Source organism: Lissotriton vulgaris, chromosome 4_1 (genome assembly GCF_964263255.1).
Source record: "Lissotriton vulgaris chromosome 4_1, aLisVul1.2, whole genome shotgun sequence".
In the NCBI taxonomy this organism is placed as follows: domain Eukaryota; kingdom Metazoa; phylum Chordata; class Amphibia; order Caudata; family Salamandridae; genus Lissotriton; species Lissotriton vulgaris.
The window spans coordinates 1728355890-1728379534 of record NC_141691.1 but is presented as its reverse complement, the minus strand read 5'-3'; positions in this window follow the sequence as shown (position 1 = coordinate 1728379534).

Genomic DNA, 23645 nt, shown 5'->3' with positions numbered 1-23645 from the left:
ATAGGTCCAACCCAGTTCTTGTGCAAGTCATCAAATATTAGGCAGAGCTCTCGTCCCAACGAGGCAGAGAGAAATTCGCCTGTTATAGTTAGTTGAGCTAACTATAAATGGCGCGCTCGTAATGCACTGCTGATGACATCACATATTACATCACTCATGACATGGTCAGTTACATCACTGATGACATCACTGATGACATCTCAAATGACAGCACTGATGACATCATCCAGTGAATGTGTGTTTCTGTAAAGTTTAAATATTTTTCATATCTGTCTATGCTAAGGTGTATAGAAGAATGAGTGGATATACAAGTGCCTGAAGGAAATATTTAGTAGGTGCGTGACTAACTGTATAAGTGAGTGATTGAACATGTCTTACTGAATGCATGGGTTAGTGACTAAACTGTGTGAAAGTCTGTATTAGTCTCTCAGTTGGTGTGTAAGCAACTGCATGGGTTGGTGAGTAGCTACATGAGTGTCTATATGGGTTATTGATTTGTTGTCTGAGTATCCGTATGGGTGCCTGAGTGTCTGTGTGAGTGGGTGGGGGTGTGTGACGCATAGATGTCTGAGTGGGTGATTCACTGGTTGTATGGATTCAAAAGTGCATCTGGGAAGGGCTGTATGGGTTATTTAGTGTGTTTATGGGTGTGTTGGTAAGTGAATGAATGTCTCAGTGGTATATGTGTGACTAACTACATATTTTTTAAGGCAGTATATGTGAGTGTTGGAGTATATAAATGACTATACGTCAGAGTAAGTTATTTGAAGAGTGGGTGTATAAATGAGTGTCTGCTTGTACCAGTGATTGTATAAGACAGTAAGTATGTGTTAGTATCTGCATAAATAAGTGATGTGGTGTGTGTATAAATAACAGTTGGTGTGCATAACTGTATACATGAGGGGGCGTGGCTTGGGCGCCGATGGCGATGGTCGCCTGAGAGCTCGGCTCCGGGACTGAGCCCGTGATTATCCTGTAAATCGGAGGCTGCGGGGCACCCCAGACCCCGCATTCTGCTGAACGGCCCGACGGAGACCTGCCGGGGCCCTTGGCGCGGTCTGAACAAGGGGTGACCCGGTGGAAAATCGGAGTTTGCGGAGTTGCGGAGTGCGACCCAACATGGCGCCCGGACTTCATTGTCCCCCTGGCCGGAGCTATTAGACTGGAGGGGCATCACCAGCGGCGGCACACCCCCGGCTCTGCCATCTCCCAGTGACCTGGGTTCTGGTTATCGGTCAGATCGGACTTTTTTTTTTAACAAGGATTGCACTCGGATGGGTGACTGGGCGGATGCCCACGCAATAGTGGATCCCGCACGCGGACGACTGGAGTTCCCGGCGGTGGCCCCACTCACGACACCGCATTTAACTACCTTTTCTTGGCTGACCCACTTCCATGGGAGGCGCAACCCTCTGGCGCCGCAAATCGTCCGGTGGAGTTGGTGATCCTCACCCTGGGACTTTATCGGCCGCGCGGGCCTGCCCGACCTGGCGGCGATTGTCTCCGCCTCCTCCTCGGTGCCCTCGGACGACGGGGTGGTGGCGCGAGCCGAAGCGGAGAAGATCCAGCAGGCCCTGGAGACGGAGGTCTCCGGCACTCGACTTGAGGCACAGTAACCGGGTGAGTCATAACCGGAGCCTGCACTCGGAGACGCCTGTTCCTGGGCCAGCACGGAGTGCGCCCGGCGACATGGGGAAACCTAGAGGAGCTAAGGGGACTACCCCAGCCGCCTCCGACTCGGAGACCCAGGACAAAGAGGAACGTGGGGACCCGGAGAGTTCTGGTGGTGCATCGATGCAACAGCAATTTGACCGCGTCTTGGAGGCGATAGCGACCACGCGCTCGGCCCTCCAGCAGGACATTGCCCAGGTAGCGACGAGCCTAGGTCTCCTTAGAGCGGACCACGGCAAACTTTCGGACCGGGTCAAGGAAGTGGAGAGCTCGGTGAAAACCTTGGAGCCGGCGCAGCGAACCTTGGCTGCGACTATGAAGGATGCTTTATCCCGGATTATGGCCCTGGAGCAGAGAGCGGAGGATGCGGAAGGCCGCAACAGGAGGAACAACATCCGTGTGGTGGGCCTGCCGGAAAAGATTGAGGATGGCGACATGGTGGCATACTTGGAGGCCTGGCTCCGCGACACGGTGGCCCCGGAGGGTCTATCCTCCTTCTACACCCTGGAGCGTGCCCATGGAGTCCCGGCGAGGCCGCCGCAGCAGGGACGTGCCCCGAGACCAGTGGTGGCACGGTTATTGCATTTTAGGGACAGAGACTTCATTCTCAATGCCGCCAGACATAATGGCCCATTCAAAGTGGCGAACAGCCAGGTGAACATCTTCCCAGATTACACCTACGAAACTCAACGCAGACGGTTTTCCTTCCTGGCGGTCAAGCGCGAGCTCAGGAGCGAGGGCATCCAGTACTCGCTCCTCTATCCTGCAAGGCTCCGCATAATTGTCGATGACAAAACTCAATTCTTTGATACCCCGGAGGATGTCTGTGCCTGGCTCGAACTTTATAGAGCAGGGAAAGATGGCTTTGGCTCCTCATCCCAGCAGACGGCGGAGCCGGAGCAGAGACGGCGATCCAGAAGGATTCGGAGTCGCCGTGGCCGCTCGGGGGGGCCCTCAACTGCAGAGACATCGACGGAGCGGAGGGGAGTGCTGGAGGTGTTATCTGCGCTATCTGGCTCACGGGACGATGCCATTGAGGAGGAAGCAGACCCTGGTGACGAGGGGGCACCAACGGACTCCGAGGAATCGGTGACTGATAGCGTCCATACACCGGTAATCACACCGAAATCGGTGGAAGACCTTCTGGATGGACAAGGGTGATGGGGTGAGCTACTTCATTTTGGGAGGGGGCCCGGCAGGGGGGTGGCGGATGCCGACAATTGATGCTGACTCCCGGGGCAGGGAGGGTGGGGTGCCCTGTTTTTGCCCCGAGGGTTTTTGGCACTACTTTGGGCCTGCTTTAGTCCTGGTAGCCTGAGCGTCGAGGGCCCACTGCCTCCGCCCGGCCCGCACCTGGCCCTTAAGGCCTTCCTACGGTGGCGACCGCAGGATTAGTGGGGGTTAGTGGGTTGTTGGAGGGTATGGTTTGGATGGGAACTAGATGGTGCTATTTGGGTCCTGTTCTGGGGGGGGTGGATGGGGGTTTGGTTCATTCTTGGGTTGTTCAGTTTTGGTTGGGGAAAATGGCCGCCATCAGTGCTGGGATGATTGCTATCCTTTCTTTGTTGGGACCCAGATGGGGAGACTTTGCGAGAACGATATGGGACAATGGCTGATGTTGCTAATCTGAAATGTGTTACTTGGAACGTGCGGGGGCTTCGTACTATGTCCAGGCGCCACAAAGTCCACGCTTATTTAGTGCGTAGGGGGGTGCAAATGGCGCTGCTGCAGGAGACTCATCTGAACAAGGCGGAAGGGGCGGCGCTACAGCGTAGGTGGAGGGGGCAGGTCTTTTGCACTTCGTACTCCGCGTATGCCAGAGGGACGCTGATTTGGGTTAGAGCTGGGGTTCCCTTCCAGGTCACGAAAACAGTGATAGATCCAGAGGGGCGTTATGTGGCTATCTCGGGCACTTTGGGAGGGAGGGACTTAAACGTCTGCTGTGTGTACGCTCCTAATGTAGACCAAACTGCCTTCCTTTCCAGGTTATCGGGCTCGTTGGCCCACTTCTTCTCTGGGCCCCTTCTGCTCGGGGGAGATTTCAACTCAGTAGTGGATGTAGACACTGACCGCTCGCATCCACCCCTTCCCGATTCTCCGGTCCGTCGCATGGCTAAGGGTCGTAGGGACTGGCAGACCCACTGGGGTCTAACGGATATCTGGAGAGTGCATCACCCCACATCTAGGGACTATTCCTACTTTTCGAGCCTCCATGAGTTGCATGTTAGACTGGACGGATTTCTTGGCTCGCCCGAACTGGTTTCGGCAGCGGTCCGATCTGAATATTTGTCCAGAACCATATCAGACCATAACCCCCTCCTGCTGGACCTTCGTTGGTTCCCCGGGGCGCCTGCGGTGCCCACCTGGAAATTACGGCCTGAGATCCTTGAGGACAGTGTTTTCAGGGCGGACCTAGGTGACAAGGTCTCAGAGTACTTTGCGTCCAACGGTGGCACCGCGAGCACGAGAGCGTTAGAGTGGGACGCTTTTAAGGTGGTGGTGAGGGGTTACTGTATCTCTAAAAAGGTAGGCATGAGACGAGTTATCCTCGCCGACCTAGATGCAGCGGACCGGAAACTCCGCGAGCTGGAAATTCGCCGCCCCGGGCGCCCTGAATTACAGGTACGCACGGCGGAGGCGAAGGAGGCGGTGGCGGCGGAAGTCGAACGGCTTCGCTGTTTTGACTACAAGGCCTATACGGTTCGGTCCATCGCAGAGGGGGATAGATCGAGCGCGTTGCTGGCATGGCTGGCCAACCCTACGCGTCAGTCCTCATTGACGACATCTATGCGCAAGGCAGACGGAACCGAGGTGTACACTCAGCCTGAGATTCTGAGCTGCTACCGGCAATATTACGAACGGTTGTACTGCAGTCGCTCAGCCCGAGACCCTGACCTGCTCGATAATTATTTACGGCCACTGGAGCTCCGAACAGTGGAGCAGGACGTGGCGAAAGCCCTGGGGTCCGACATAGAACTAGGAGAGATCCGTAGCGCCATTAAAAGCACGGCGAGGAATAAGACCCCGGGCCTGGACGGCCTTCCTGTGGAGTTTTATGCAGCTTATGCTGACCTCTTAGCCCCTAGGTTATTGGTAGTCTACAGAGAGGCGAAGAGGCTCGGGCGACTCCCGAGCTCGACGTGCGAGGCGTTGGTGGTTCCACTCCTCAAACCCGGAAGGGACTCATCCGACCCGGGGTCTTACCGTCCCTTGTCAATGCTAACGGTTGACTATAAAATACTGAGCAGTATCTTGGCCTCGAGGCTGCTGGGACACATGAGCTCCCTGGTGCATGAGGACCAAGCTGGTTTTATCCCTAGGCGTAACACGACCATGAACATTCGCAGGTTGTTCCGCTTGCTAGGGGAGCCGCTTGTGGATGCCCCGTGCCCGGTTGTCTTATCGGTAGACCTAGAGAAGGCTTTTGATAGCCTGGAATGGGACTACCTTTGCACTGTGCTACGGAGGTTCGGCCTCGGTGAGGGCTTCGTCAGGTGGACCGCGGTTCTCTATGCCTCTGCGTCGGCCAGGGTTCAGGCGGGACCACTGATTTCCTCACAATATCCGGTAGAAAGGGGCACGAGGCAGGGATGTTCGCTATCCCCGCTTCTCTTTGCGCTGGCGGTGGAGCCACTCGCGCTGCATCTCCGATCGGGAGCCCATTATACGGGCCTTTGGACTCCTTCGGGCCCGCACTATATTTCGCTGTATGCAGACGACCTGCTGCTCTTCCTAGAGAACCCGATCGCCGCCCTACATGGAGCTGCGACGGCGCTCACGGAGTTTGGGGAGGTCTCGGGCCTCCGGGTGAATTGGACTAAGACCTGTCTTTTCCCGGTTCGCAAGGGCACCCCCGCCCCTACTCTAAGTAGGGAGATTAGATGGGAACCCGACTGCTTTAAGTACCTGGGGTGTACGTCTATCACGAACCATCCGACCTCCTCGATGGGAACATTGCCCGCAGCACCCGAGCACTTCGAGGCTGTATGGACTTCTGGGCCACGCTACCGCTCTCAGTGGCAGGGCGGATCGCTCTGCTTAAAATGGTGGCGCTTCCCCGGTTGTTATATTATTTCCGGACACTACCGATTTGGGTCCCACCGGCCACGTTTCGACTGCTACGATCAATGATAGTCGGATTCCTCTGGGGCTCGGGCCGCCGACGGGTGGCCCTTAAGACCCTGATGAGGCCGAAGGATGAGGGTGGGCTTGCGGTGCCGGACTTTGAAAAGTATTATTTAGCGGCGCAGCTCCAGACCTTCACCCAGGAGATTGCCCGGGAATTCCGGGGCCCAGAAGACAGAAGGGGGACGGGTATGGCCAGGCATGTTCTCTCCTTCATAGCGCTGCGACAACGTTTGGCCCTACGGGACTTGTCGCTGGAGGAGCGGACCGTTCGCCTGTGTTGGAACCGAGCACACGCCCGGGGCCATCTGAAAACACCGTATGCACCCGAAATACCTTTGGGGATGCTGACGGCCTTCCCCCATGGCGGCGATTGGTCACGATTGGCGAACTGGGAGGACGCCGGCTTACAGCTAATAGGGGACCTGTATGAGGACGGGACGCTCTTGCCTTTTCAGGAGCTCATTGATCGCTTCGAGATCCCCCGTGGCGACTTTCTGCTGCACTCGGCCCTTGTCCGAGCGATCCAGGCGCACTGGAAAAGCGGGCAGGAGGAACCCACTTTATCCCCGGTGTGCCAATACGTGATGATGTCTGCGGGCACGGTGAAGGCGGTCACTTGCCTTTACGGTAGACTGATCAACGAGGGGCTGGCTCCCCTCACTACATTGAGAAATCGCTGGGAGGAGGACATTGGCAGGGAGATCCCGGAGACGACCTGGTCCCAGCTGGTGCGGCGAGCCTGGAAGGGCACACGCCACGCCCGCTTTCAGCTGGTCCACTATTACGTGCTCCATAGAGCATATCTGACCCCGGTGAAAATCATGCGATATTTTGCTACGAATTCGGCGGACTGCCCCAGGTGCCCGGCCCAGGAGGCGGACCTTCTCCACATGCTGTGGGCCTGCCCGGGATTGTCATCCTACTGGGTAGAAGTCGGGAAGACCCTGGAGGAGGTGACGGGGAGGTCCTTATCGTTTGACGCGGCGGTGGGACTCCTGCACTGGTTCCCTCATACCCCCAAGAATAAAATATCCAGCAAATTCATCGATTTAGGGCTACTCCTTGCTAAGCGAGAGGTGACCGGGAACTGGAAGGCACGAGTTGGTCCGACAGGGAACCGATGGCACAGCGAACTCTTGAAGTGGGCGGCGGGGGAGAGCACGCTAAGATACCAGCTAGCTTGAAAGCAGCGTAATGAGAAGGCGCAGGAGGCAGCGCTGGAGTGGGAAACGTTAGTGCAGGCCCTTAGGGATTATTGCGCCCCCAGCGACTCTGAAGGTGAGGAAGCGGCTCGCCCCATGTCCCAATAAACGATTGCACTTTCAGACGTGTTGCTTTCCCCATGGGTCCCTTAGCAGATCCTGTTGCGGTTGTTACCAGGCGCTGATGGCGGGGTTGGGTAGGGTTTTCTTTGGTTTATAGTGTTTTGAGGGTGGGGGTTTTTCTTTCTGGGTTTATAGGCTTGTTTGGAAAAGCAGATGACGGACAGTGGATCATCCGGACCAGCTTCGACATCCTTCTGAGCCCCCATTGAATTTCGCCGCCCGACCCCAGGGTTGTGGGCCGAATGGCTGTGTAAGAAACTTACGGCGGAGGGACGGAGGGTTGTATCTCATTGATTTTGCTTGTGCTATAATGCTGGTCGATTATGTAACGATTTACTGATTCCTGCAATAAAAATATATTTAAAAAAATAAAAAATAAAAAAAAAATAACTGTATACATGAGTAAATGGGTATGTGATTGATTCTTTGCATGACTGGCTAGGTGTGTGAGTAACTCTATGGATGAGTGTGACTGTATACATAGGTGTATGAGTGCATATTATAGTACTGTATTGATTAACTACATCAATACGTGCCTCATGACGAGCTCAGCTCGTCATGAGGCACGGTGCTCGTGTGCTCATGACGAGCTGAGCTCGTCATGACCACACCCAATTTCATTATGGCCCAGCACAGCAGAGGAATTTTGTGCGCAGCCAAGGTGTTTATCTCCCAACTTAAAATGGCAACAGGACGTGTTTACACAGTGGTGAAGAAGGGGACGGGGCCTGAGGTGACATGTGCAAACACGCCCTGTAGCGCGTTTTAAGTTGACCAAATAATTTCCCTTCAATCCCGAGAGCCCCCGGGGGGCCAACTAGCCCACAAGGTGCTTCCAGTAATCACCACTGCATCGCGTTGCAGAGAGGTGGTCCAGGCCGTGCCCCTTTTTACACCTCTCTGCAACACAGCTCTGTGGCATTTACTGGAGGTACCTAGTGGGCTAGTTGGACCCTAGGGACCCTCAGGATTCAAGCGGACTCAATCTCCCAACTTACAATGGCCACGTTATAGTAAGTTGGACATTTCACTCGTACAAAACCATAGAAATTCCCCCGTTATAGTTAGTTCAGCTAACTATAACTCACGTGCCCGCAATGCACTGCTGATGATATTACATCACTCATGACATGGTCAGTGACATCACTCATGACATAAAGAAACTACCTGTTTACAAGCAGTGAGACAAAGGTTGGCAGAAAGACTGTACAGGCTGGATCAAGAAGAATACATATTCACACAATGAAACGGAATCCCATCAGCCCACCACAGTGACAGAACATCATCATCTGGGATTTGCTGTAGGTTACATGACTAGTGCAGCCACCAGTAGTTGATGAAAAAGCTGCACTTAATTCATAACCCAGTGATTGATACAGCCACAATACAATTACAATCAGTGGTGCTGAAAATTTGCAGTGCAAAAAAATGGTGAAAAAGTGCAAGAGTTAAAATTGACTACTAAGACACTTCAATAACTTTAATAAACGCTATCCTAGTGTCAAATCTAAAAACCAAGTGCTGACAGTTTGAAAAAATAACTATTATAGCGGTAAATTGGCAGGTCTACATGTTTCAGCCACAAGAATATCATTAATCCTGGCTTTCGTCAGGACCAAAATACTAAAACGCTACTGCAAATGTGATAAAAAACTGTGCAAAAACAAATATAGCAATCAAAAAATTGGTGCAATACACCCTACCATTTCCTGTGAGTCCCAAATGATGGTCGGATATCACAGGAACATGAGTTTATTCCCCAAAAAAACAAATTATAATAGTGAATAGTTTCAAACATGACCCACGACACATAGTCTCACTAAATTTAATATATGGATCACCTAGCATATCTAAGAAAAGTATCAGTCCACACTATGATGATGTGTTATATAAAAACAACCACTTGGTTCTTCATTTATGTGTTTTTTGTCTCCTCCTTTCCTTCCACAGGTACCAAATTGGTAACTTTTTATAGGTTAATCTCCCCTGTTTTTTCAGCTGACCAGCCTATTTTTGCAGTCAGCCAACGTGAAATAATAGGCATACTAAAATCCACACAAGTATCCCAGAGTGTAGTAGGGATTGTATGAGGTCCTGATGAGTAAAGCAGTGGGGACTGCTTACAAAACAGGTCGACCAAGTAGGAAATAAGATTTACCCCCCACTTACTTCTATTCCCTTTTTTAACGTTTCCAGAAAGGGACATTTTTAAGCTTTTGTATTTTTTGTAACTAGCACATTCCCTACCACTCTCACAAACCCACCTCACATATAGCCTATTCACATAAAATCAAGTGCTCCCGCGTAGCTGTAGGTCGTTGCATGTCCCGCTCCGCAGAGGGACGGGAAGACCCCTATAATGAAGAATGACACTATGGGATTCATAGTGTGTGAGGGGTATTTGAGGAACACTTAGTGCTTCTCCCTTACATTTATAGGGAGTAGCTATCTCACACATCACAAAAAAATAAACAAATAAATAAAATAAAATAGGATAGAATCTCGTTGTTTATATATGAACAGCAGAAGCCTCCAGCTATGTGAGAGAGTGAAGTGTGAAATGTTGCAATCCCTTAAGGAAAGAAAAAGGTGATGGCAAGGATCGTTAAATGTACAATTTGCAGCAAAGAATTATATTGGGACACCAGCAAAAAGTAAAGCCATGGTACCAGCTCAATGTGGAAGAATCCTAAGACCATCCACAAAATGCCTTATTTAAGGATGTTACTTGAAAGTTAAACTAGTGCTGGTGCTTCTACATCTACAGGCACTTTGCCTGCACCCTCCACTTCAGCCACCATCTCTGTTCCTACTCTGTGTCCTAATATAGGACACATGGCAACCCATTTCCTGAGATGCAAGTCGGGTTGAATACAACACCCGTGCCAGAATATTTGAACATGATTAATAACCGTCCATGTTAATATAAAAAGTCTTTGGGCATCCAAGTTTTTTCCATGTGTTTTTGAGTTAAAAAACATTGCTTGTTGTTATGGTTATTTTTCTACAGTTTTGTACCTGTTTTTTTTAGTGCATTTATAAAAAAGAATTTCAGAAAATTGAAGGTAAAAAAAATAGTTCTTGTTAGAACCACACCATCTAATCACAAAAAGAGCTGAGTTTGTGCTTTTATTCTTTTAAGATATATATATATGCTGTGTAACTGTGTGTCTTAGGATTCTTCCACATTGAGCTGGTACCTTGGCTTTACTTTTTGCTGTGTGTCAGCATATGAATCAATGTGTGCCTGGGTGTGCCAGTGTATGTGTCAGTTTGTGCCTGGGTGTGTCAGTGTATACATAAGTGTGTTCCTGGATGTCTTACTGTATACATGAGTGTATGCCTGGATGTGTTAGTGTACACAAGAGTGTGTGCATGTGTGTGTTAGTGTATACTTCAGTGTGTGTCTGGATGTGCTACTGTATAGTTTAGAGTGTGTCTCTGTGTGTCAGTGTCAGCCTCAGAGTATGACTATATACGGACTACCTAAGGGTCATTTATATTATATATGTAGAGAAATGGGAGTTTAAGACTTGGCAAGGGATTTTAAATGCCCACTTGACCTGGCAGTAAAACAGCACACGCATAGCAGGCCTGAGACATGCTTGAAGGCAACGTGTCCTTATAGGTGACTTAGAGTGTCACTGCTTCAGTATATACCTAAATAAGTGTACTGTTGCCTTCTAGGTGTGTCACTGTATGTGTAAGTAACTATGCAGCTGTATCACTGCCTGACTTAGTATTAGTATCTCTATAAGTCTATATATGCGTATGGGTGGGCGACATAATTGTATAAGCACTTGAGTACCCAGTGACTGTATTAGTCCCTCTGTGTATGTGTCACTGGATGTTTATGTAACAATTTCATATATGACTGACTACCCTAGTATCTCTATGGGTTTCTAAATGTGTATAGAAGTGTCTGTATGGATTGCTTACTGGCTGTATTACTGAATGTTGTGTGCAACTGTTCAGTAACTGCTGGATACATACGTGCTGTATGGGTGTGTGAGTGAATGTGTAAGTACCTCTGTTGCTGTCTGACTAGGCGTGTGAGTGGCTCTATGGTTTGCTAAACAGGTATATCAGTTGCAGTAGGGGTGAGAAAGTGGATCTATAACTGGGCATATTGGTTTGTGTAAGTGCACATGTAACTCACTGAAACTTAGATGTATATCTCTCACCTTTCAAGCACAAAACACCCTGACCTATGGCCTACCTTAGGGGTGGCTTGTATGTAATTAAAGGGGAGTTTAGACTTCCCAAGGGGTTTTAAATGCCAAGTCAGCCTGGTAGTAAAACTGCATACACAGGCTCTGATGTAGCAGGCCGAGACATGTTAAAAAGGCGACTTGTCTGGATGACTCCTTTGTCTGTCAGTATTTGAGTACATATCTGAGTGAGTGCATGATTTCCTCTGTGCGTGTGTAACTGGATATATAAGTTACTATGTCGCTATATGACTGGCTATCTTAGAAACTGTATGGGTCTCTAAATGTATATGTAAGTAGCTGTATGGATTGGTAACTGTTAGTGACTCTTGGGGTATGTTACTGTATGTGCAAATGGCTCAGTTACTGCTGGATATATAACTGCTGTATGGGTGAGTGAGTGGGTGTGTAATCGCATCTGTCTCTGTCTGACTGGGTGTATGAGTGGCTCTATGCTTTTGCAAATAGGTATGTAAATTTCAGTATGGATGGTAGACTAAATACACAACTGAGCATATGGGTGTTTAAGTGTGCATGTAACTCACTGCAACTTTGAAGTGCATGTCTTCTATTTTAAGCACATACCAGTATGCATCAGTATGGGCCGGGGTGTGTCAGTGTAAGCATCAGTGTGTGCCTGGGTGTCCCAGTGTATACATGGCTGTTTCAGTGTATACATGAAGGAATGCCTGGGTGTATTATTGGATCCATTAGTGTTTAAGTGTTTGTGTCCGTGTCTGAATTGGTGTATGCCTGGGTTTTGTTACTCTTTAGAATTTCTTTATCCTCCTTCAGTGATCACTGTTCTTATTTTCATCACATACCCTCCATTTATAGTCCCTTTTACTTTTTGTAAACATCCTACTCATTTTCATCCAGCATATATATTGTGCCTTTTCTAACATTTTTTTAAACTACACTTTAATTCCAATACCTGTTAAATGTGTTGGTTGGTCTCTATTTCTTGTTTCTCTGTATCAGTAAGATGCCTTTTCTAACACTTATTTTAAACTACACCATAACTCACATACCTGTTAAATGTGTTTGTTGGTCTCTATTTTTGTCTCTCAGTATGAGTTAGAATCTCTTCTCACCGAAAAAATGCACAAAAACCAAGCACAAGATTGGTGCACCATTCTCATACAAGGGAACCAGTAATGGCAACCTTTTCAGCTTTGCTTTCAAGATTACTCAGCCAGAAAACAAATTACAGCATCCCCTTCATATTTAACTTATGGTACATCACCTCTGAATGGTCAGCATTGTTAACTCTTTCTAACACTCCCCCAAAGAAAGCCCAATTTGGTAGGGGTTTTGGGAAGATTCGCGAATTTGTCACGGAGCTCAGCATGGCCTCCCATATAACTTCAGAGTCTCTTCGGGAGTCTGCTAAACTGTTTAACATTATACTACTATAAGTTGGCACCTACATTTAACTTTATAAGAAAGTACTGATTTAGAAAATAAGGAATGTAAAATGAAATGAAAATAAGGAATGTGTCTAAATCACTCTACTTTTATGTTTGAAAGTACAGTCTCTTCAGAACCCTTCCGCCCACACTGCCTTAGCCCAGTTTTCATAGCAACCGCCTTCGAAACACTCCCTTCTACCAGTAGGTCAAAATCTCACAACACATTCTATGACCAGCATACTAGCTTCAAATTCAACTAAAGCGGGAGTAATTGATTGTTCAGAAATATAAGCATACCCCAAATAGCATAACATTTTTTTTTTAAATTCCAGAGCCAATCACAGATCTAGTTACTTTTTTTCTCAAAATAACTGCCTAATTTAGCTACTTGCATATTTACACCATCCAATTAAATTAGTTTTTTTTTAATTAGGTGTCGTCCTCCATTGTAACTGCCTTTCATTTTCAAAAACTGTCTCATTCATCTCCAGTCTTCTACTGTGTGCTGCTTCACCTTGCCTTCAAAGTGGTTAGATTGTGGATTGTGGTCATAGCTTTGAGTTTCAGGCTAGAGAGTGTGCTACAAAGAGTGTCATTGACAAGGACTTGAGTTTGCCTAATGTGGATATTACTTGGGCTGGGTTGGCCAGAGAGGGTTGAAGTGGTATCAATTGCTGCCTTTGGGAGACAGCATTGCAGGTTGCAAAGATCCAGACCTCATGATTGTGCATTGTGGTGGCCATGACCCAGGCACATTTACTGGGGTTGGACTGGAAATCCTAACAAAGGATAACTTTGCTCATTAAATGGCACTTTTCCCTCACACTGCTTTGGTGTTCATTTGCCAAGAGCAGAAATGGAAGTGGCCAAAGGAATTCTGTCCGCAGATAGACAAAGCCAAGAAGCATGACAATAAAACTGTTTCTGAATCCCTCAGAGACTTCAACATGGGCTCCATCTACAACAACAATGTATGCTTTGACATGGAAAGTATATGTAGAAATAATAGTGTTCACTTCGCAGAGAAAGGCAACAGGATGTTCCTAAAGAACTTCAAAGACTGCACCCTGTATTATGTTTAGTTATCACCTACACATCATAAACACAAAGGCTCTTTTCAGTGTCAACCCATTCACTAAAGACGTTTTTTTTATTTTAAATTGCAATTTCTTAAATCTCATGCGGATCTACAGATCTGTTGTGGATTCACGAACCAAAAGCACTCACCCAATGCGCACCAGTAACACTACAGAATGTCTTATTGGACATATGAGTGGGTCATCACTGTAAGAGAAGGTGTGTAAGTGTAAGTGTGTGTGTGTGTGTGTGAGGTGTGTGAGGGTGTGTAAGTGTGGGTATGGGTCTGTGAGTGGATTTGTGAGAATTTGAGTGAGTCTGTGAATCGATGTCAGACTGTTTCTGTCAGTATGTGAGAGGGCGTATGACTGTCTCTTTGTGTGAGTGGGTGTCAGAGTGTCTGTCTGTGTGTGTGTGTACGTGAGTGTGAGAGAGTTTGTATGGGCAGCAGAGTGGGTGTGAGAGTGTCTGTCTCGGTGTGTAAGTGGATGTGAGAGTGTCTGTCTGTTTGTGTGAGTAGGTATGAAAGTGTCTGTATGGGCATCAGAATGGGTGTGAGAGTGTCTGTGTGTGTGTGTGTGTGTGTGTGTGTGTGTGTGTGTGAGAGTATCTGAATGGGTGTCAGAGTAGGTGTGAGAGTGTCTGTCTGTGTCTCTCACTGGGTGCGAGAGTGTTTGTATGGGTGTGAGATTGGGTGTGAGAGTGTCTGTCTATGTGTGTGAGTGGGTGTGATAGTGTCTGTCTGGTTGTGTGAGTGGGTGTGAGAGTGTCTATATGGGTGTCAGAATGTGCATCAGAGTGTCTGTCTGCATGTGTCAGTGGATGTGAGAGTGTATGGGTGTGTCAGTGGGTGTGAGAGAGCTTGTATGGGTTTAAGAGTGTCTGTCTGGGTTTGTGAGTGGGTGTGAGAGTGTCTGTGTAGTGTATATGAGTAGGTGTTAGAGTGTCTATTTGGGTGTCAGAGTGTGTAAGAGTGTGTCTGAATGTGTGAGTGGGTGTAAGAGTGTCTGTGTTTGTGAGTTGATATGAGAGTGCCTGCATAGGCCCCACAGTGGGTGTGAGAGTATCTGTGTGTGTGTGTGTGAGTGGGTGTGTGAGTGTCTGTATGGGCATCAGAGTGGGTATGAAAGTTTCTGTCTGTGTGTGTTGCTGGGTGTCAGAGTGTTTGTATGGGCACCAGGGTCAGTGAGAGAGTGTCTGTCTGGGTGTGTGAGTGGGTGTGAGAGTGTCTGTATGGGTGTCAGGGGAGATGTTGGGGTGTCTGTCTGGATGTCACAGCAGGTGTAAAAGCATCTTTCTGGGTGTGTGACTAGGTGTGAGAGTGTCTGGGTGTAAAGAGTGGGTGTGAGAGAGTCTTCATGGCTGGCTTCATGGCTTCATGGCTGTGGGTGTGTGAGTGTATATCTTTTTTTGATTCACTGCCAGATTCGGGGATTTACACAGGAGGCGACGCTAAGCCCAGCAACAGATTCACGGATCTCACACATGGCAAAAACTATATATATTCTGCCATTCTGCTGCCCATTTTACATGCTTTTCCCTCATCTATAACACACACATATGGTCAGGAAAGCTCTAACCTGACCTGAGATGCTACTTTTCAGCCCCAGGGACCATCTCCTGATATAAAATGGGGGCTGCCACATTTCTGTCAGGTTGCAGCCAGCTAATCAGGACCTTGCTTAGGCGAGTGGAGCCACAGATTCACAGCGGGTGGAACCTTGGAGGACCGCGTCCCTAGATATACAAATTTGGTTTTATTTTAATATTTCAAAAACTACCTAACGGATTCACACCAAATAATAAAAATCATACTTTCTGGACTAAAAGCTACCTATCAGCCATATTTGGAGTAATTCCGTTCAGTGGTCCGGGCAGTAGTCATGTTCAAAATCCCAATGGGAAATTGCATGAGGAAAACGTGTTTTGGGACCCCCCTTTTTTTCAGTCCCCATTTGGCAAATCACCCCAAAGCTATCAGCACAGCAGCTAAGTGGTGTACTAATTTTGAAACATGTTGTGAAGATTTGTCAAATACACTAAAGTTATTGGCACAATAATAAATGCTTTTCCTATGGAAAGTAAGTCCTAACGATAACTACCTACCAGTGACTGCGGATAGGTAATAATATATAGTATATATACAATTATTTTGGATAGTTTTAAAATAAACTTAATTACATTTCCCAATACTTTATTGTAGGCTGCTTTCCACCCCATTGATGGAGATCCCTACCAGCAGGAAAAAAAGTCACTATTCGTAATCATTAGTTTTGTTGAAAGAGGCTCCACCCCCTCATTGGAAGGCGTAGAGAAATGTAAGTCTGTACTTAGGTGTAAATCGCCACTCGCAAATGGTGAATAGCAAAAAGGTGGAGAGTTATATCTAGGTGTGGGCATTCATCTGCATAAGTAAATGTAACTTTGTGAATTGGGGTCTATGTTTCAGACATTCCTGAAGAAGTATTGGCACAATTGTCCATCATTCCAGATTTAAAACGAATAGCTACCAGAACCCAAAGGACACAGAGGCAAGCCATGAATCTACCAAAAATGATTGAATAGACAGATATTCCTTATCATTTAGAATAAACTCATACAAAAGAGGACTATATCCTATTTGATAATGAAAACAACGTGAACAGAATTATAGTTTTTAGCACAGTGAGCAATATACTAATCCTAAAACAATGCAGTATCTGGACAATTGATAGCACATTTAAATTCTGTCCACTCCCCTTTACCCAGAGACACAAAATCCACGACTGGCACACAAAAAACTAATCTTTAACTAATTTATGCATACTGACCTAGCACATTTTCTATTTAAGCAGATCATTACTTCTTCCTAAGGATCATAATTGATGCATGTCTACTTTTTAGAAAAACAATCACCCAAATTAATTCCAGAACTGCTTAATGACAAGAAATAAAGACTAAATTATTGTGGACTGAGAAGGTAAGTGACTATGAAAAGTGTATTTACAACAATAATATTCTGAAAATACCAAATATTTGACCTCCTTACATGCCAGCCCAACAGAAACCGTAGGAAAGATTCTTTGCATTTTGTATTGTTTCACAATAAGGAGTTTCTTTGCAACTATTAAAATAAATGTTTTTATCATCCTGACCCCTTCAAACACCATAGACAAAATACACAGTCTATGCAATATTCATTTTAGTCGTAGAAATCATTAATGAATGCAATAAGTTCATTACTTTCTAACCACTCATTTTCTAGGTGTCATGGTCCCTCAAGTCCTGAAGAAGACTCAATGAATATTCCCTTGTTTAATCATGGGCAAAACACAAAACGTAGACCATACCAAGGAGGATTTGTTGACCACAGAAGTCATCATATAGCAGAAGTAACGTTTAATATCAACATGAACTTGATCATTTTAATACACATGACCTGTTGGTAGAAACTTAAATTCATTAATAAATGATCAGCATGGCTCTGCAGCCAGGAAGTGTCCGCTGGGGGTGGGACACCAAGCATGGGCGTAAAAGTGTGGGGAATGTGGGGTATAATATTTTGGAGTGGAGGGGACTTGGGCGACAAGTTTTGGGGACAGAGGCAACAAAAAAATCTACTGTGCACTTCCATTGCTCGCAGGGCCATTGGAGCGTTAAAACGTTACCTTTGACTGGCGTGCTTTTGACCTGCTAACTTTCCTTCAGTCAGTGTCGGATTAAGAAAGTGTGTTATTCCCTGGTGCCCAAGGACAAATTCCTGAGGCAAATGTAGGCTGTTTGTTTTCTGGTTTGGGGAAGGCTCCCCGCTTAGCGCAAACTGTTAGCCGACCATTGTAATTCTATATAGAACAACAACAATCAGCTAAGCAGGCACAGATTGTGGTGAGCCTCCTCCTATGCTGGGCTAAGAGCACAGCAGGGAGGCCTCTGACACTGCATCTGAGTAGGAGAGTTCACACCCACCTGGCAAAGGGAAGTGCTGAGGGCTACAGAAGGAGTTCATCTTTGTTCAGGGGATGCATCTTTTTTTTGCAACCCACCTCAAGTAGAGAAAAATAGAGGAATACAAACCTGTTCCTTACCTGTTTATTGCAGAATTCCCACTTATTGGCAGTGCATTGCCAACAGATGCCCTAAGCAATGTGCTTGCTGTGCCTTAGGGCTACTGCAGTCTAACCTTTCAATTACCTTAGTGCAGCAAGAGGCACCCAAGAATGCATTTCGAATTTATCAAACAGATAAAATGTTTGATCATGTACTCCTTTTTGGAGGAAAAGAGCTTTTAGACCAAACAAGTAAAACTGAAAGTGTTTATGGCCTGCAGTTTAAAAGTTAGGAAATCACTCTGATTTCAAGGCTTTCTGCTGTGGTGTGTTGGCACTGTTGGACTCGTGTGTACGGCAATATGGCAGTGCCAGAAGGACTGGTCCAACAGGTTAGAGTTTGGCTGGGTTTTTGGCTGTTTGTAGGCCAGTTTTATGGTCTGGCGGCCTGGATTCAACTGTTGATTTCCCTGATATTACCTCAAACATTGCTTGTAGCAAGCACACATGCCTTTGGTATTCCATAGCCATGGTCACTGGAATTATGTGATTGCGCAGCTGCAGCATTTTTTGAATAATTTTTAATTTACCACATTTGCCACATAATCCATAGCTGCTGCATAATCTGCAGATCTTAATGGAAAACATTGCTTGTAGCTCAAACGTTTCAAACGTTCCTAAAAATGCAGTGACACATGTTGCAGTGCAGTGGAAGGCCCTTTGCAAAAGTTGACTGGTCACCTTTCTGTTGCATACTGCTGTATTTGGTTATTAAACTAGTACTAATGAGGTACAACCAATGCCCAAACAGTGTTAAAAAGTTTAAAATTGACAAAATAATGAAATAATACTTCTACAAAGTGTGCCACATTGTGCTGCATAATTTGCTTTTTCTTGACACATAATTTACTGAACTCTGCTGCATAATTTGGCACTTCCCTGCCACATAATTCCAGTGGCCATGGTCCTACCTTGAAAAACACCTATGCAGTGTGTCTTTACAAGTGCAGTCATGCTCCGATTTACAAATGATGACCAGTTTTTTTAGCAACCTGATTCGTTACTGGGCAACACTTGTTTTGGTGCCCGGGTCTGTTTTCTGTCCCATTCTGACCCAGTACTTATGACTACTTTGCATGTCACACAATGATGCTGCTGTCACAAAGGTCCCCCCAAAGAGACAGTGGTGCAGTTTTGCGCATATGAAAACTACAGGAGAAAGGATGTGGCCTAATGGCTAGAGTGGTCAACTTTGAAGCTGGGGAGCGGGGTTCGAGTCTCAGCAACGACGCACAGCATACTGTGATTCAGGGCAAATCACTGAATCTCCCTTTGCCTAATACAAACTTATGAGTCCATATGTAATTAAACTGGTGCTCATGTAAAACGCTCTGATACTTGACATCTTCAGGTCGGGTTTGTGCTATGTAACCCCCCCCTCAAAGAAAACTGTGATCCTGAGTACAATGAGGACACAGGGTCAGAGATGTGACTACAAAATGATTGCCCCCCTATTCTGCTAGAACCAGAGAAAACTAGACACTTTCTACTCTACACCTCTTCTGGATCTCTCCTTGCACTTCAGTAGCCCCAGCAAGGCACATACATTTTCGATCTACACATGGCCGGGGCTAGCCCAACTGCTCTTCAGCAATCTTTAAAAGATACGAGGAGATGCGTCAAACAACCTCACTCTTTCCCAACATACACCATAGTAGCATGAAACACTTCCCCTCCTTTCCTCACTGCTCTACTTCATGATGCATAAGACCTGACTGCCCCACTCCAATTGTGAGCAGCATGAGGTGCTGCCATCTCTGATTACCCCAGTCTGTGAGAATAAGATGACTATAGAAAAGAGAAGATATAACTGTTTAAAGACTTCCAGCTCCAGCTAAAGGCCAGACACATTTTTGAGGGATCTCTCTACCTCTGTTGTCTCTCTGCTTTAAGCCATAATTAGTAGATGTTTTGTTTAGTGTCCAATACATTTTTTCAACCACTTCAGAGCACTTTGACACAATAAATTTGGATTATCAGTGTGCAATCGGGTGAGTTATTGTATTCTTCTGACCAAAAATCCAGTTAGGAGATCTACTTGCTTCTCAAAATACATTTTGTTGTATTTTATTTAAATGAGAGGGGTGGCATTATGGCCAGAGATGCCGACTTTGGAATTGGGGAACCAGGTTCAAGTCTTGATATCCACTCAAAACCCTTGATTCTGGGCAAATCACTTGTGCCTGTGCCTTAAAAAAAGATGTGATCTTGTGTAATGTAAATGGTGTTGATGTATAGGTTTCGCATTCCTTTAGTTCAAGTTCCTGCAATATAAATCTGCACCCCAAAAAAACCTGGCCCTGCTTATGAATCGCTTCCAGCCATGTTCTCAGCCTAATAGAACTGAAAATTACAGAGGTTGATATTGTACAAATCCAGTAGCACTAGTGTTATAAACCTTTGAAGGATGAAAAGCAGATCCTGCAGAGATTCAAACCCTGACCTCCATGTTGTATTTGACCATTGACAACAGATGCCTTGACACCCTGAGCTAATGGCTGTGTTTGATAAAATCACACCTTAACTGTGTATAAAAATAGCTTCTTTTAATATCACTTGTTCATTTCAAAATACTGTGATTGTACAGGACTATCAAATCCAGTGGTGTGAAGACCACAGACGATTTGTATGGGGCCCCCATGGCTAACCTTGCTCCCTCGCCCGATAAATCTAGTGTCTTCTACACCCCTTACAACGAGGGATAAGGGACTTGGAGCAGCTGTTCCCATAATGTAGTGCCTACATGCAGTCTCTGCCACCAGCACATCCCCAGACACTGGATTTTCAAGAGGACTAGCTCAACGGATAGAGAAGAAAGGAGAACCGCAAGGAGTCGCTCAATGGACAGAAAAGAAAGGAGCACCATGAGGAGGAGGGCTCCAGAAGATTGGCACTGAGAACTGCATTGATTTCCTTGTTAAACTAAGGAAACATTTTTTGTTTCTTTTCTATTCAGTAGTTTGATTTTTGTGCAACTTTTGTTGGATCCTTGAGGCACACTTTTATTATCCAATTTTCCATTGACCATTTCAGGCACTGATGCTTCACGTAAGGGACACTTTTCTTGTGGATGGTGGCGCCAGGAACTGTAGAGCCCAGAATTCTGCAGTCAATTGGAAGAGGGGCTTTTCTCACTAACACTACTTAGAGCACCAACACCACCCACAGCAGGGTATGCTTTTCTTGTGACTCAGTGTCCAAGAACTACTGCAGAATCCTGACGTCAAGAATAGGCAGGGGTTCATCTTTACTGTAAGTCAAGTAAATGTAGCAATTTGCCTCCATCAAAGAGAAATGGAAATTATCTGGTTGCACAACTACACTCTTTAAGGGCACCACACTGGACAACAGTTTAGAGAGAGTAGTAGGAGTGCTGAAGCTTGGGCCCACTCAAACATTTATCTCCAGATCGACGACCTTTATAGCAGCATGACAGATAAAGGGAGAAACTATTACTTCTAAACATCTCAATATAGTGTACATTTGGCCACACAATTACCCACTCGACAAGTTAATCTGAATTTAGTAGAGTTTAATTATAAATTTAGAAACAAATCAAAATAGACCAATCTCAACATAATCATATAGAAATACAGAAAGAACAAATCGGAAGATATTTACTCTGTATAATACAAAGCAGATGACTAACTTTATGATGACGGTACAGATGATCAGGAAAAATAATCGAGTAGTAAATTGCATCAGATTATTATCCAAAGTAAGCACGAGCAAGCTACCCTTTCCTTCACTACCTTTAAAGGGCAACCCTAAGCTAAGAAACATTTAGTAAAGGTGGAATCAGAAAGGTGTCAGCTGTCAGAGTCTTCAGTAGAAGGCCCTCTAACAATGGGTCAGGTAGAATAAACCCACACAAGAAGAAGAATTGATCTGCTCTCTGTGAAATCCTAAGATGACTCCCCTGTCCCTCTCTTCGTTCAAAACAAAATATCAATTGCTTTCAGGGTAGATAATTCCACGTGATCCTTGCCAGGGAATTTCCATGAATCCGGTACAACTGGATACTTCCACCACCTTTCCCACATCAATAAGTTGAAACTTTGTTCGTCCTTGGTCATTCCTCTCCTCTCCCATGAGAACTTGCCTCCTTGCTTGTTGCCATGCTTCACCTTTCCAACATTGTCTTCTCATTGTTGGTATCTAATGAAAACAAAACTCTTCTATGCAAAATAATGAGGCTTTGTCCATACCTGCAGTGGAAACAAAATGCAATCTAATGCATGCTACATTGAAGATTAAATACAAATTACATGTTAGACTCTAAATGTGAGCAATGAACTGAACTGGTTTCTTGAGTCCCACTCTAGTCAACTTTAACAGTGCACCAGGTTACAGAATGCATGCACATTTATGCACACATAAGCAATGGAGCTTCTCAAGACGTGTATACATTGTAAAGAACTACAACAATGTTATTCTCTATGCACCTGCATGAAAATATTTCTTGTTTCATATATAAAAGTTTAAAAATTAGTTTACACATACTCATTCTGATTTAATACCCTCGAAATGGGACACATTTTCTGTTAACGTTTCCCGTTGCATTAATATATAAATGTTACCTAGACCTTTCTTAATCATGCTCTGTATACAAATACTTCATGTGGAATACTTTAAATATGTAATACTTCACTCTCTTTCGTAACATTAATCACACAGAACATATTCAAGTGATGACTATTCATGATTATGATGCACTCCTACAGTATCTCAGATGGGATCAAGATTACACTTCTCCAAGAGTGACCTCAAATGAAATTGCTTTAACTGAGCGGTGACTTTCACTCGGTTTACTGCCTGCCAGCTCCTCAGAAGCATCTAATCTGGTATTTGGAGGGACAGATGGAGTGGGTTACCTGATGGGGTGCAATAGTATTCCTGCTAATATTCTTGATTGCGGTCCCACTGACGCTCATCTAACTCATACTGATCTGTTATTTCCAAGTGCTCCCACAACTAAGAGAAAAAGACAGGGTCTGCAGGTGCTGCCCTCTGGTATAGTATAGAGGGAGCCAATCAATGATTTACCCTATGATTTGGAAGAGGTGGACAGAGCATGGTTGTTAGAGGATTTCTACAATATGTTTAAAGAAATCCTTAAGTAGGAACTGCAGTCAAGTTTCAAGTTTAAATACTTTATTCGACAACATTGTCATAAAAGCATGTATCCCTAGGCTAAACAGAATAAATACTAATCTAGAATAAAAAACATATTAAATTCCATACAGTATGTACTTTGTTGGCGAATAAGACAATAAAAATGCTCTCTAAATATTTCCTTGTGCCCAAATTTCTGCATGCAGGCTTCAACCATCTATTCCTTGGGGCAGCATATAAGGGGCATACAAATAGAAAATGTGGGATATCCTCTACATGTGTTTTACAATAAAAACAAGTATTTACCTTATCAGGAGACCATTTGACCGTGAAAGCATTTAGAGGTAAAGAGCCAATTCTAAACTAAAAATACAGTTTCTTATCTAGAGGCTTGGAGGTCAAATCCCAGTACTGTTCAAATTTTGGGATCATTTTAACTTCCAAAAACTGGGATGTCAGGACAGATGGTTGATTGGAAGTCAATGCAGCGTTGTTTATCATGTCCCAGTATAATTTTTTCAATGTAGTCTTTGATGGAAAATCATCTGGGTCTACTGCAGACCATAAGTGTTCACAGTGCAATTTTTGAAGTAGTTTCCTCACTTCTTTAAGCCAAGGTAC